Source organism: Panthera tigris, chromosome B2 (genome assembly GCF_018350195.1).
Source record: "Panthera tigris isolate Pti1 chromosome B2, P.tigris_Pti1_mat1.1, whole genome shotgun sequence".
Classification (NCBI taxonomy): domain Eukaryota; kingdom Metazoa; phylum Chordata; class Mammalia; order Carnivora; family Felidae; genus Panthera; species Panthera tigris.
In genome coordinates this window covers 142,678,104-142,690,333 of record NC_056664.1, presented here as the reverse complement: position 1 = coordinate 142,690,333, position 12,230 = coordinate 142,678,104, and the positions used below count along the sequence as shown (strand labels likewise).

At 42.9% G+C, this 12,230-nt stretch overlaps 1 long non-coding RNA gene across 1 annotated transcript in view; it reads left to right on the top strand.

The window, feature by feature from the left end:
- The first annotated feature begins 1,559 nt into the window (after window positions 1-1,559).
- Window positions 1,560-12,230, top strand: part of LOC102960897 — a 35,243-nt gene continuing 24,572 nt past the window's right edge. Inside the window, exon 1 of the long non-coding RNA XR_006217992.1 lies at window positions 1,560-2,023. This is a non-coding gene — a long non-coding RNA (uncharacterized LOC102960897). The remainder of the gene's footprint in view (window positions 2,024-12,230) is intronic.

Below are 12,230 nucleotides of genomic sequence, written 5' to 3'. Positions count from 1 at the left end.
GTTACTTATTCTGCCTAGGCAAGTTGAGCAGGACAGTTGTCGTGAGCTGACGCTCTGCTCTGTGTCAGTTCCGGCTCCGCTCTGCTCTCCGGACTTGGGGGACACAGTTCCCACTCGCTCACTGGCTGTGCCATGTGAGCCACCAAGAGGCAGTTCAGAACCAACGTACTCTAAGGAAAGCTCCGAGTTCTGCCCACTCCCAAGTGCTCTCATTTCTAAGCCCTTCCCCCCTCACTAAGTGGTAACACCTGATGGCTTGAAGCCAGACCCTTAGTTACTCTCAATCTTCTCCATCTTGTTGTCCAGTTTCTCAGAAAGTCTTGTGCTTTCTTCTTCCTTCTCATGTCTCTTCTCTCTCCCCAGCGTTTTCTCCAAGAGCTTCCCAAGGGGGTTCTCCGATTCCACTCTTGCACCCCTATAACTTATTCCCACGTAGCAGCTAGAATAATCCCAGAAGTACACGTTCTTCTGTTGAAAACTGAAATGTCGTTCCTTCGCTCTTAGAATGAAGTCCAAAATTCTTCCTAAGACCTTCGAGGCTTTGTATGGTCAGGCTCTTCCCTGGTTTTGAAGCTTACCTCTCATCCCTCTCCCGCCCACTCCCTGCACTTGGGGTGCCGGGTTCACCATTTCCCAGACCCCTCTCAGTTCTTCTGGGCCTTTGGGACTTTGTGCCTGCTGTTCCCACCACAGGGAAGTTATTCCTCTCTTTTCCAACAGGGCCATACTTCCTCAGACAGGCCTCCAACCATCCTATTTAAATGTATTTCCTTCCCAGGAGAGTCTGTGATTGTCTATTTTTTTACTTGTTTGTTACTTGCCTCTCCCCATTAGAACCTAAGCTTTAAGAAGGCAGGGGTCTTGTGTGCTAATAGTAGCTGAATCGCTGGGCCCCGTGTCTAGCACATAGTTGGTGCTCAATAAATAACTCCCTTATCATGTGACAGGCCCTGAGGGGGTCCTCACAATGCAGCTTGAAACCCCCCAGACTAGAAATTCTCTGTGGTCCCTGTTGGTTTGTGATCCTCATGAACTAAGTGCAAAGCAAATATAATATCTTGATTAATATTCATTTAGGTTGGTGTGATATTTTATTTATATATGCTTTATTTTATTATTTTTAAAGAAATGTTCCTATTTTATTTTGTTTTATTTTTTTAAGTTTATTTACTTTGAGAGAGAGAGAGAGCACTAGCTTGAGAGGGGGAGGGGTCGAGAGAGGGGAGAGAGAGGAATCCCAAGCAGGCTCTGCACTGTCAGTGCAGAGTCTGATGTGGGGCTTGAACCCATGAATCGTGAGATCATGACATGAGCTGGAGTCAGACACTTAACAGATTGAGCCACCCAGGCACCCCAGAAATGTCCCTATATTAAACCTTTCTTACATTCTTTTTAAAAAGTTTGTTTACATATTGAAGTAATCTCTACACCCAACGTGGGGCTCAAACTTATGACCCTGAGATCAAGAGTTGCATGCTCTTCCCACTAGGCCAGCCAGGTGTCCTTATTTTATTTTATTTTATTTTATTTTATTTTATTTTATTTTATTTTATTTTATTTTACTTTATTTTAAACTGAAGTATAGTTGACATAGAACATTATGTTGGTTTCAGGTGTACAACATCATGATTTGACAGTTATGTGCATTGTGACGTGCTCACCATGATAAGTGTAGTTACCACCTGTCACCATACAAAATGCTATGATATTGACTATACTCCCCATGCGGTACTTATCATCCCCATGATTTATTTTATAACCGGAAGTTTTTACCTCTTCTTCCATTTCACCTATTTTGCATATCCTCCACCCCCTCCCATCTCTTCCTCTTCTTGTAAGGGTCCAATCCTATCCAATTAGGGTGCTATTCTTATGCTTATGACCTCATTCTTATGCTTATGACCTCATTTAACCTCAGTTACCTTCTAAAGACCCTATCTCCGGACACAGTCACACTGAGGGTTAGGTCTCCAACAGAGGAACTTTGAGGGGAACATAGTTCAGTCCACAGCAGTCTAACTCTGTAAGTTCTTCTTCCTTTTCCCCCAGGACCTCAGAATTCTGGGTGAGAGATGAATCTTTGTATGGCTCATAATACTACAGGCTCATAAACAGGTTAAGCCCTTAATGATGCAAGAAATAAGGCAAAGGAAATACACTTACATTTTTAACCTCAAGACAACAAAACCTTCTCATACCCAAACACCTGGAATGTTTGCACTTAAAGGAATTTAAGGAATTCCTTTAAGTTTAAGGAATGTTTAAGGAATGTTTGCACTTAAAGAATTTAACCTGGAGAATTTCCAATCTTTTGAGGTTTTAACTAAGCACAAGCTTTACTTGTTTTTCTAGTCTTTTTTTTTTTCCTCCCCTTACTAAGTATAAGATTTCTTGCATATTTCTTGATTACAGGGGTAAGAAATAGATGAAATTCATCTTAAAATTTGTTTTAATTGAATACTTGTAAGGCGTTCGTTTTTTCCCCCTCAAACACATGAATTTGTGACACTTTCAGTGCTGAAAGGGTGTGGGCAATTGTATCTCTTACTCTCTTTATTTTGACTATATTCAGTTGTCGTTATGGTTATTGGTGATATAGAGAGAATTTTGAAAAATAGAATTTGTATTTTATTAAAAATTTTTTAATGTTTATTTATTTTTGAGGCAGAGCACGAGTGGGGGAGGGGCAGAGAGAGAGAGACACACACAGAATCTGAAACAGGCTCCAGGCTCTGAGCTGTCAGCACAGAGCTCGATGTAGGGCTCTAACCCACGAACTGTGAGATCATGACCTGAGCCGAAGTCAGACGCCCAACCGACTGAGCCACCCAGGCTCCCCTAGACTGTGTTTTAGAGCAATTTTAGATTAACAGCAAAACTGAGCAGAAAATATGGAGATTTCCCATTTACCCACCTTCCCCGACTCCTCCTGCCTCCCCACCATCAACATGCCTCACCAGAGAGGTACACTTGTTATGTTCAGTGAACTTATATGGACAAGTCATATTCACCCGAAGTCCTCAGTTTATATTAGAGTTAGCTCTCAGTGTTGCATGTTCTATGGGTTTTGATAAATATATAATGATATGCATCTACCATTAGAGTATCAAACAAAATAATTTTTTAAAATGTTTATTTTTGAAAGAGAGAAAGAGGGAGAGAGCAAGTGGCAGAGAGAGAGGGAGACACAGAATCCGAAGCAGGCTCCAGGCTCTGAGCTGTCAGCACAGAGCCGGACTCGGGGCTTGAACCCACGAACCATGTGAGATCATGATCTGAGCTGAAGTCAGATGCTTAACCCAGGTGCCTCATAGAGTATCATACAAAATAGATTCACTGTCCTGAAAGTCCTCTGTATCCCCACAAACCTCTGGCAACCACTGAGGTTCTTCTTTTCACTCTTTCCATAGTTTTGCCTTTTCTAGAATATCATATACTTGGCATGATACAGAATGTAGTAGCCTTTTCTGATTGGCTTCTTACATTTAGTAAGATGCATTTAAGGTTCCTCCACATCTTTTCATATCTTGATAGATCATCTCTTTTTAAGTGCTGAATAATATTCCATTGTGTGACTGTACCACAATTTATCTTGGTTGCCTGTAAGTTTTGGCCGTCGTGAATAAAGCTGCTAGAGACACCTTTGCATAGGTTTTTGTGTAAATACAGGCTTTCAGCTCGTTTGGGCAAATACCAAGGAGAGCGATTGCTAGATCACATAGCGAGACTGTTTAGTTTTGTAGAAATGGAATTTCAAAAGACTAACAAATAACTTTTAGGTGGTTCAGTGTTCACCCCACCGTGGGGGAGAATCTTAGCAGTAGCTGGAGCCCCTGTGTATGATCGGCAAGCTGGATGTCAGGCCGGGAGGGTGAGTGTGAGCTGAGATCCAGCCTTTTCCTGTCCTGGACGCTGTGTCTTCTCAATTCCCACAGAGCTGCCCTATGAGCCAGTTTAGATCTTGCTAGCTGTCTCTCTCCCAGGGTCCTGGCCTGGTACCTTATCCCTGGGCCAGTTCTCTTATTTCTTCTTTTTCCCAGAGGATTCACCGACTCCAAGCCTGCTGGGGAATGAAGTTTTGCGTCTTTATTGTACCCCATAAATGTATCCCTTCCTCTTAAACTCAGTCCAGACTATGCCCTGGGCTCATCTGAAACACAAAGAGCCATCTGCCACCAGCTCCGAGTGTCAGATTGGATTCTTGGGCAGGCCTCAAGATGCAGTGACCTGTTGTTTCCTTAGCTCTCTGACAGTTTTTAAAAGTTAATCCCTAGGTGTGATACAGCAGTGCGGATGCATAGGGGCACCTGTACCCCAGTGTTTATAGCAGCACTTTCAACAATAGCCAAATTTTGGAAATGTCCATGAACTGACGAATGGATAAAGAAGATGTGGTTTATATATACAATGATATACTACTTGGCAATGACAAAGAATGAAATCCTGCCATTTGCTGCAACGTGGATGGAGCTGGAAGGTATTATGCTGAGTGAAATAAGTCAGTCAGAGAAAGACGGATATCATATGTTTTCACTCATATGTGGATCTTGAGAAACTTAACAGAAGACCGTGGGGGAGGGGAAGGGGGAAAAATAGTTACAAACAGAGAGGGAGGCAAACCATAAGACACTCTTAAATACAGAGAACAAACGGAGAGTGGATGGCGGGCTGGGGGGTGGGGAGAGGGGAAACAGGTGATGGGCATTGAGGAGGGCACTTGTTGGGATGAGCACTGGGCGTCCTATGTAAGCAATGAACCATGGGAATCTACCCCAAAACCCAAGAGCACACTTTACACACTGTATGTTAGCCAATTTGACAATATATTATTTTTTAAAAAATAAATAAAAGTCAATCCCTATAAAAAGCTCTATTCTTCCCAGTGCAGAGGGTGCCTCAGGATGGCCTCCCCTCCACCTCCACCCCGCCCCCATCACCCAAAATATATTTGCTCTAAGACCAGTAGGTGGCAGTATTTCCACACTTTTCTCCTTCCCATGCAGTCTCCTAAAAGCAGGATTTCTGTAAAACCCGAGTGGGTTCAGGGTGTTGAAATAGTATTAAAGGAGGACAAGACTTTTTTGTTTTGTTCACTTGAGAACAATCTTTTACTTTTTTTCATTTTAACCTTTTTCTTTTGAAACAGTCTCAATTTACATAAAAGTCGCAATTATAGAAACTTTTTTTTTTTTTCAGAATCTTTTGAAAGTTGCCAATATGATGTCCTATCACCACAGAATATTTTATCTGTATTTCCTGCAAACAAGGACATTCTTCTACATAGTCACTAGAGAGCCTTCAAAGTCAGGAAGTTAACAACCGTACATTACTGTTTTGTGATTCTCACTTACCCTTCAAGTTTTACACATTGTCCCAATAATGCCCTTTACAGGAGAGGGATCCAGTCCAGAATTACCACTGTATTTAGTTATGTGTCTCCTAATATCTTTAAAGCTTGGAATGTTCCACAGTCCTTCTTTGTCTTCTATAACATTGACACTTTTTTTAAAATGTTTTTTATTTATTTTTGAGACAGAGATAGAGCATGAGCAGGGGAGGGGCAGGGAGAGGGGGAGACACAGAATCCGAAGCAGGCTCCAGGCTCCGAGCTGGCAGCACAGAGCCCGACGCGGGGCTCAAACTCACGGACCGTGAGATCATGACCTGAGCTGAAGTCGGACGCTCAACCGACTGAGCCACCCAGGCGCCCCAACATTGGCACTTTTGAGATTACAGGTGTGACTTCGTAGAATGTCCCTCAGTACATCTCTTTCCTTATATTAGACTCAATATACGCATTTTTGGCAGGAAAAGCTCAGAAGTGGTATGTGTTCTTGTCACCACATCCTATCAGGTGGCACAGGGTTTCAGTTTGTACCGCTATGGGTTAGCTACTATTCCCTTTGAGCACTTGATTACCGTGGTGTCTGGCAGGCACCTCCATCATAAAGATACTCTTTTTCCGTTTGTAACTAACAAGACTTTGGGGAAGAGGTACTTTGAGACTATGTAAATTGCATGTTCATCATCAAATTTTCCAATTACTCATTTGTTTATACCAGTGTAGACTGAAGAATTGTTATTTTATTCAATGGGCTATTTTTTTCAGATTTAGTCAGCGAGAACCACTTCAGGGTGTCTTCTGCATCCTTTTGACACACCCCATCATCAATTTCTGGCACAACATGTGCAAAGTTTATATTGTACTTTCCTTGCCCCCTGATCTGCCATTTCTTCTAAGAGTTTTTCTTTGGGTTCTTTAGTGGAGAATGGCATTTAGAAGCCAGATCTAGGAGCCAGATGAGCTCATTGTTTTTAGAGTGTCATTGCTCTCAGGTCGTCTTCTTTTTCTTTTTCTTCTTTTAAGTTTATTTATTTATTTTGAGAGAGAGAATAAGCAGAGAAGGGGCAGAGAGGGGGGAACAGAGGATCTGAGGCAGGCTCTGTGCTGACAGTGGAGATCCTGATGGGGGGCCCTCAAAGTCACAAATTGTGAGATCATGACCTGAGCCGAAGCACCCCACTCCCAGGTCTTTTTGTTGGACAGAGCTAAGGAATATGTAAATATGATGTGAGTATGTACACACACATAAATAAACACACATATGCATATAGATATACACATAGATACATCCACATACATACATGCATATGCACCTAGATACACACAGATATGTACACACATTTACACACACAGTTACATACATGTTCACACATATACACACATATATGAAAATACCTACGTACATATGTCAGACACATCTATAATTTTTTCTGTATCTATATAGACTAATAACTAAGAGTTCACATCAGAGCTGACTAATTTGTGGGTCCCAGTGCAAAAGGAAAATGTGATGTTGCTTGTTCAAAAAAGAAAAAAAGTACTGTTTAAGGCACTGAAATATAAAGCTTTTTCCTATTTTCCACAGTCTCTCTCAACCTGTCATGATGTTTTCTTATTTGCTAGTCAATGTCACTCTAAGGAAAGAATAATTAAAAATTTAAATTATTAGCATGAATTTTTACTAGTCATCTTTATACTGTGTAATGCTTGTTTTTAGTACAGATACAAAAGCATTTAATTTGTGTGTGGAATCACCTAGAACGACACAATACATATTTTGTACAGGCACGTGCATTTTGTTTTTACCAGAACGGCTGTAAGACCGCACAAAATTGACTTAACTGTTTTTATTTCTCCTCCTGACGTGCACGCGTTCTACCAACACTGTCTGCTCAGGTTAGGCTCACCGATGAGCAAGGAGGGTCTTAGGGGAAAGAGCTATAAATTGTGTGGGGGCCAGGGGCAGGCCTCCTCGAGATGGGCCAGTGTGGCTTATAGATTATTTTAAATCCAAGTTATGTGAGAGATGGCCAGTGCGAGGACCCTCAGACCCTTCTGTCCCCCTGATAGCAGGAAACAAATCTCCCATGTGAAAGGTGCCTTCCCTGTCCCAGGAGGGAGAGACATCCCATCACCAGAGACGGGGAATTTCGAGCCAAGAAGGCTGTAATGTACTCTTGTGACTTCCTACTCATTACTACCTTGGCCCAAATTCTGTTGAGAATTCCTTACTAGTTGAAGCTCTGCAAGTTGTTTTCCTTGTCCTGTTAATTCCTCACAGATTTATTGTCTCCGTCTAAAAAGTGTAAAAGCTGTCTGTCTTGGTCAACTCTTCAGGTCTCCATTTTATTACTGGGCCTCCATGCGCATGGAATTAATCTTCGTTTTTCTTCTCTTAATCTGCCTCACGTAAATTTCATTCTTAGTTCAACTAGAAGCATCTCGGACAGAAGAATATTTCTTTCTCCCTGGCAATTGCCATCTCTTTCCTTTTCCTTCTAGGTCACTATTTTCAAAGTTGGTTGGCTAATACAGGATAACAAGGGTAAGAATGAATATGGTCTTGTATTTCTTTTTTTTTAATTTTTTATTTATTTTTGAAGGAGAGAGAGACAGAGCATGAGCTGGGGAGGAGCAGAGAGGGAGACATAGAATTTGAAGCAGGCTCCAGGCTCTAAGCTGTCAGCACAGAGTCCGATGCGGGGCTCGAACTCATGAACTGTGAGATCATGACCTGAGCCGAAGTCAGATGCTTAACCGACTGAGCCAGCCAGGTGCCCCTGGTCTTGTATTTCTTAGAACACCATGTCTTCTTTACATGGGAAGCAAGTTCTAGTTCAAATGGAAAGTGTGGCTCTCAGAGCCTATCAATCACAGACAGAACATGTTTCCCTTGTGCTGGCTTTGAGTCTAACTGAACTCCAAGGGGTCCACGGGAATCTGTGCTCATGGAGCTTGGCGGATGCTTCATGTGAAGGGGGCGAAGGGGCCATTAGGGAATGACAGACATGCTTTGCGCATATCTCTTCTGCTTATTCTAAGCTCTGTGGTCCTGTTAGATTTCATTTCCAAAACACAAATTAAAAAACAAGACTATCAAGAATTTCGAGGGGTGACACCACAGCGTGAAACACAGTGTGGGGCTCTTCGGAGCTTTGGTCCCTATGGATCTGCACAGGTCATGCGATCAGATGGCTGTTCTTGGCTCTGGCCTCTGACAATCCAGAATGAAGGCTGCTTAGAACCTGTCTTAGATGCTGCCTTGGGGTGTAAGTAGAAGCCCTCACATCATGGACCCTGTGCAAATGGTCATCGTGGGAAAAACACCCTTCTCTTTGCTTTGTACTTCAATAGCCTTGGACAGAGTCTTTAGCCTGTATGCACCGTCTTGTAAAGATTTCTGACTTTGCCCGTGGCGAGATTCTGTGCTCTGCACTTTGAATTCATGGTTTCCGTTCACATCTTTCTCACCCCTTGAAAAAAAATTTCCTTTAGGCAAAAGTTCCTGTGTCATGTTTTTCTCCCAAAATCTTTTGTTCTGACTCATTTAGGTTCCAAGGTGCCATGCACAGTTTTCAGGCATTTTAAAGAGGACCCCAAGGGAAGTCAAGGGAAACCGCGTGTGGGTGTCACCCACGATGTTGACTACTGGTTTTATTTCTCCCCCACCTCTTGCCAAGGAGTTTCTTCCCTCTAGAAGGTGATCACAGTTCTGTAGGTCATAACTCTCAATTCCTGTTTCTTTAAATATTCGACTGCTTCCTTCCACCTCTTTCTCTTCCTGACAGAATCCACTTAGTCTCTATGATTCGGTCAAATGGTGCCTCTTCCTGATGCCCCCAGGCCAAAGTGGTCAGTCCTTCGCACCCTATCTGCTCCCATCTCTGTTCTGGAACGTACTGGCATACATCATAATAATTGGCTTCTAGGTCTGTGTCTCCAAGAGGCGTCAAGTTTTTCCAGGGTGTGAATTGACCTTCATCTATTCTGTGTCCCTAGAGCTTGTCACAGGGCTTGACACTTGCCTCATGATCAACCTAAGTAAACAGGGGTGCCTTCAACAGCTCTTTCCTTTTAGCTATTGTCTCCTCACATTTTAGTCTGGCATTTTCCTCAGTTTACATGGCATATGTTTTTGGTTGCGGAAAACAGAATAGAAAGCATTATCCCATATGTTGATGACCTGGCTTTATTATCAAGAACTAGAAGTTGCCTTAATAGATAGACATCTAATTATCATCAGAGAGCAGAATATAAGAGTCTCTTTGAAAACCCAAACTGTCATTTAATTTAATTTAATTTATTTTTAAATATTTCTTAAAGTTTATTTATTTTGAGAGAGAGAGATTGCAAGCTTGAGTGGGGAAGGGGTGGGCAGGGGGGCAGAGAAAAAATCCCAAGCAGGCTCTGTGCCGTCAGTGGGACTTGAACTCACAAACCGTGAGATCATGACCTGAACCAAAATGAAGAGTGCTTAACCAACTGAGCCACCCACGTGCCCCGGAAAAGCCAAACTGCCATTTTAAAAGCTTATTTTTAACCACTCTACAATAGTCCATTCCATTTATTTAAGCTACTCGAGCTTAAAATGTTTCAAGACATTTCTGGCCCTTTACTAAGGTTTTTTGTTTTGTTTTGTTTTGTTTTGTTTTTTAAACAATGGCTACAAATAGCATTGGTAAGATTCATTTAAAAACACTTGCCTAGTGAGAATTATTGTGGGTATCCTTAATGCCCCACAACTTGGACTTCAACGGTCCATTTGTTTATGTGTGGGACCCAGAAAGTGTCCTGTGGGGAAAATGATGACCCCGGGCCTCTTTCCTGTGGAGTGAACTGCCTTCTGTTCAGGTACATTGTAGTTTATTCTACAAATCCTACTTAAACCCACTGGATGATGAAGGGGTGTGGCCCTGCCTGTACTCTGCAGTATGTAATTTACACTTTAGATAGTTGTCAGAGTAAAACCCCAAACTCTCTGCTGACTGATATTTATAAAAATCAAGAAATAATATTTATGGACATTTATGTGAAGCATGAGTGCTTAGTACATCACATGGAGATCCGTCATGAGTGAGAGGCTCTGATCCCTCGCCATCACCTGCTTCCTCCTCCTTGTCATTATGATAATAATTATAACAAAGGTGATGCAGTCCCCTGTTGTCTAGAATTGTTCATGGATGAGGCAGACGATTGGATCGCTGCTCATGTGCACTGCAATATTTTAGTCTTCTGTAGACCTTCTTAGCTGAACAGGTGAGTGGGACAAGACAGTGGTTGAAAGCTTGGGCATCGGATACAGATGTTCTTGACTTGAGTCCTGCTCTAACCCTGACTCTTCCTCTTGCCACCTGTGTGACCACAACCTGATCTCCCCAGGTCTCAGCTTCCTCATCTGTAATATAGGGGAAGATTGCCTCTGACAGAGTTGTGGCAACAATTAAATAATTGACCTGCAGCCTTTGGCACAGTGCCTGGCCCATCATGACTATGCAATACATATACTTAAAAGCTGCTTGAAACTTTGGGGCGTTTGGGTGGCTCAGTCAGTTAAATGCCCGACTCTTGATCTCAGCTCAGGTCATGATCTCATGGTTTGTGGGACTGAGCCCCGAGTCAGGCTCTGTGCTGGCGTCGACAGCCTGATTGGGATTCTCTCCCCTGTCTCCCCCCTCTCTCTGCCCCTCCCTTGCTCATGCTTGCTCTCAAAAAAGAAAACAACTACTTAAAACTTGTGACATAATTATTAACTGCACATTGGAGAACTGTTGTTGGCATTCACAGGGGTAACGTTATGACAGAGTTCCCTTGTGACACCGTGGTAGGGATTTGCCAAGATGTTCATTCATTGGTTTATTGGACAAGTATTTGTTGGTATTATTGCCAGGCACAATTCTTATTGCTGGTGATGGAGCAATGAACAAAGCACAAAAGAGTAAATTATTTAGTACATTAGAAGGGGAGGGTGCTATGGAAACAGAATAAGAATGTGGGGGAAGGTGGTGCATTTAAGAATGTGGTCATAGGGGGCCTCACTGGGAAGGTGTCTCTTGAGTGAACCCTTGAAGGAAGTAGGGGTGAGGGGTACAGATGCGTAGGAGAAGAGCACCCCACTGAAGCCTTCGTGTGGGTGTGAGTTCCTAGTGTGCTCTGGGAATGGCCAGGAGAACAATGTGGCTGGAGAGCAAGGGGGTAGCAGGGGGTAATGAGGCTGGGGTTGGGGCATCGTTTACTTAGGCTTGTTGGCCTCTGGAGGGGCTTTGGCTTTTGCCCTGAATATCATCTGAATATCATGAGAGCCATTGGGGGGTGTGGGCGAGGAATATGTTGTTCAACTTGTGTCTCACTGTTTTCTTCCTCCCCCCCTCCTCTTTTTAAAAATTTTTTAAATCAATCAATTAATTTTTAAATGTTTATTTTTAGGAGAGAGAGGGAGCAGGGGAGGGGCAGAGAGAGAGAGGGTGGGGAACAGAGGATCTGAAGCAGGTGCTGTGCTGACAGCAGACAGTCTGATGGGGGCCTCGAACTCATGAACCACCAGGTCATAACGTGAGCTGAAGTCCAAACCTTAACTGACTGAGACACTCAGGTGCCCCTTAAGATTTTATTTGTAAATAATCTCTACATCCAACGTGGGGCTCAAACTTACAACATCAAGAGTCACGCACTCTACTGACCAAGCCAGCCAGGCGTCCTCTTTTCTTTTCTTCTTTCTTTCTGTCTCCTTCCTTCCCTCCCTTCCTTCTTTCTTTCCTCCCTCCTTCCCTCTCTCCTTCCTTCCTCCCTCCTTTCCTTCCTTCCTCTCTCCTTTATTCTTTCTTCTCCTTCCTTTTCTCCTTCCTCTTCCTCTTCTTCTCTTCCTCCTCCTTCTGGTATATGAACTGGA